Below are 3,837 nucleotides of genomic sequence, written 5' to 3' on the forward strand. Positions count from 1 at the left end.
TATCGACGTTATTTTTATCTACGGCTTCCCTTCAGCTGTTTTCTTGCTGCTAGTTTAAGCCCCAATTATTTGCTCTGCAATTATCGCAGCACACGAAACTACTGCAAGCATCCAATTGTTTGAAATTAGACTTAAAACTGGTGAAGCAGAAACACATAAATTTCATATTTTATTCAATTTACATAAGACACAAGCAGTCAATAAATTTTCTTCATTTTATGCCTCGCACACGAAGAGCCAGAAAAATTTGGCGTATTTATAAATTATGCTTAGCGGAAATCAGTCATAATCGTTTGTTCAATTTATCTTGAAAGTTGTGACAAATTTAAGCCTTGACATTAATCGTTAAAAGCGCTCGTTTTTCCACTCCGATACGTTTTGCAACCTTTTAAATGTAAACCACCAAAACATTTCTGCTAAAGTAAATGGACAAGGGTTTGAGTTAAAATGATGAAAACTTATTATATATTTTATCTGACTGGCCTTGTATTTTGTTAGTCCCGTCCACACTGATCCGGATAAACTTGAAAACGATACGTCACATCGCAAGCAACGTTGCAACGCACGAGTGGAGCTATTGTAAAGTACATTAATTAATTTTTGTCAGAGATCATATGACTATTTGATGCCAGCGTTTTCGAAAAGCTCCGTTTTCGCCATCCACACTACACCACCTAGCCCGCATTTTCAAATTTCTCCACTTTGGAGACCGTTTTCGGTGCCGGATCGAACACGCCGTTTTCGTGTGCACGGTTTGCCTATCCGCAAGGAAAAACGACGCGTTTTCAAATTTGTCCAGAACAAATAACGATTAAAATTTAGCAACAAAACTTTCGAAGAACAAAATTGTAGTAATGCGAATTCAACAGCTGGAACTTTCTGTCAAAAATATAATCCTTCAACAATTAAGACTGGCGTCAGAGGCTTCGATTAAGCTGTTAATTAAAGTCTTTTCTTTTAACTCGGGGCGATCAAAATTTTGCAATAACCAAAATTTTGTGAAACAAAATTGTAGTGATGCATAACTGCAGCTGGACCTTTCAAAAATACAATCCTTCAACAATTAAGACTGGCGTCAAAGGCTTCGATTAAGCTGTTAATTAAAGTCTTTTCTTTCTACTCGGGGCGATTTAAACTATAAACGATCAAAATTTTGCAATAACCAAACTTTTGTGAGACAAAATTGTAGTGATGCATAACTGCAGCTGGACCTATCTGTCAAAAAACATAATCCTTCAACAATTAACACTGGCGTCGAAGGCTTCGGTTAAGCTGTTAATTTCAGTCTTTTAGTTTTACTCGTGGACGATTAAACTATCGATTAAAAGTAAGCCACCAAACTTTCGAGAAACAAAATTGTAGTAATCAAATAATAATAAGACTTGCGTCAAAGGCTTCGGTTGTGCTTTTAACTACAGCCTTTTTAGTTTTCGTCTCAGTTTAATTATCTTATTATAACCGATGGGCATATTTATCTTTGCATTGATAAATAATGTGTGTTTAAGACATCATACACCTCTATAAGACGTTTATACCTTCATACTTTGATCTACAGCGTCGACTTGGCGCTTGAAAAAAAGGCTAATGTCGATTTGCAGCCGTTGCTGTTCTAACTTCCTTTAATCTCAACGCTCTCGTTCCCTATTTAAATACTTGAATAAAACAAACAACCAAATATATTTTTTCTTTACCCGTCGAAAAATTCTCTCAAAATATAGAATTTTAATATTACTATTGCAGTAAAAAAAAATATTTCATTTCCATTCAAGTGAAACGTAGAAAATACGTACATTTCTGAGTTTGTTCCGTTTTAAAAATACCCCGCCCTGAATAAGCAAGGTGTTCGTTAAACAAAATAAATTGTCTATAAAGCAGATCTTAGCGGGATGTGTTCAATGCTTATTATTATTTTTTAATTAATTTAGTTATTGCAACACAAAGAACACTACTTACAAAACATATACATACACTACTTACAATGCTACTTACAATACATTACTTATTACATTATTTCTTCACTACTTTTATATACATTTTTTTTAAATAATAATATCACGATATCACGCATAACCATGCCAACTATAAAAAATAACATTCTTACTAATGTAATTTTCAATTAAATTTTTTAAAAGCATCGGTGTGAGGATTATTGCATCCTTTTATTTCACGTCGTTTTATTTTTCTTATTCGTGGAATTTTTTGTGTGGGATGTTTAGTAATGTCAACTTATCAAAGCATTGTTGAATAAGAGTTCCTTTCTACAATTTGGAGTGTTAGGATGAAACAGACTTTTTGGCAGTGAATACTCCTATCATTGATAGAGATTACGGTCTTCTGTGTCTCCTAAGGTAGAAGAACCATGACAATAATATTGGTGTTAGAGCCACAAACAAAGGCATGCCAGTTGTTCTTGCTAAACTAAGTGGCTTCAATATATGGAGGAACGCACTCTCGCAGGAGGAGATAATGCGCATGTCACATGGATGTGGCGGCGAAGCAGGAGACGTGAAGGCCTGGGAAACAGTTAGAAAAGAGTTGGAGAAGGAAGTGACAGTGAAATGGTTTCGAACTTGCAACGATAGAAAAGGCAAGTTGGCAACAACAAAAAATAATAATAAGTGTCGAGTGGATAAGACAATTAAAGCTGCCTGTCATGAATATTTTGAATAGGTAAGGGGAGCAAAGTAACCTCTTAAATATAAATTATTATTAACACTGATAATCAACAACTATTTAATGAGGATGAGCATGATAACGCAAAACCGAATGTAATGATTGTTCTATAAAACAGTTATCGGGTAGAACGTTAACATATTTCACAGAGCAGCAACGAGGTTATGCAATGAAGCTTTCCGGCGTACGCAAATTGCGGCCGTGTGATTTTAAGAAAGGATTTCAAATGTCCGAAAAGTTAAAAAAAAAAAAATCGCACTGAAAATTTCGGTAACAATTCAAAAGTTATGTAATAGGGTTTTATGAAAATGTCATGGAGCCCTGATGCAGACTCGCCATCTCTGTCAAACTGCCGACTAGATTGTCTAAATGGTGACATTATATATTTAGCATGCATAACATCCATTGTCTGCAAAAAACGCGACATACCTACATGCATAAAACTATTGTCCGTAGATATGACGCGTGATACACTGCCATCTGGAATTAGCAGCGTACTTTTAGCAAGTCAAAATTTAGATGAATCAGCATTGCATAATATGAAAAAAACTAACCGCTGATTAAAGCTGATTTACAGTCCGTACTGCGCAGACTCGGGATTTGTTTTCGTTTTTGTTTTGAATTCGTTAAAACGTTACACTTCGGTAATAGCATACATGAAGAGTTTTAGTCCGCCATTACGGTTCGTTTCGTTCAAGAATTTCCGATGAGCTGAAACGTAGGATTGAAATAGCTTCTTTTTATTTTTTTTTATTTTTTTTTTTATAATGTTTAATAGACACTCATTGCAGTATAACTGCAATGAGTTCTCCTACTCTTTATTATTATTGTTTTGCAAAGATATCTGGTGCTAATAATGAAGAAAAAGGTAAGTTTGTCAAAGTATTTTTTACTATGCTAGTAAACATTCCTTCGTGTGAAACTCACATAAACATTGCAAGCGGAGATTGCGCAGTACGGACTGGAATTCATCTTTAAAAGCACAACACAGCACGACCGAACTGAGCAGATTTACCTGTTTGTTTGTTTTTTGTTTTTGTTTTTTAAGGTGACCGCCTTGTGGTAGATACTAAGGACCCCCGTTTTAACCAGCCCGCTGTTCTAATGAGCCAACAATACAACAGATCACGTGACTGGCACAGCAAGTGCTTAAGGTTTCGTTAC

This window comes from Oculina patagonica, chromosome 1, assembly GCF_052425735.1.
Source record: "Oculina patagonica isolate OP01 chromosome 1, crgOcupat, whole genome shotgun sequence".
Taxonomy (NCBI): Eukaryota; Metazoa; Cnidaria; class Anthozoa; order Scleractinia; family Oculinidae; genus Oculina; species Oculina patagonica.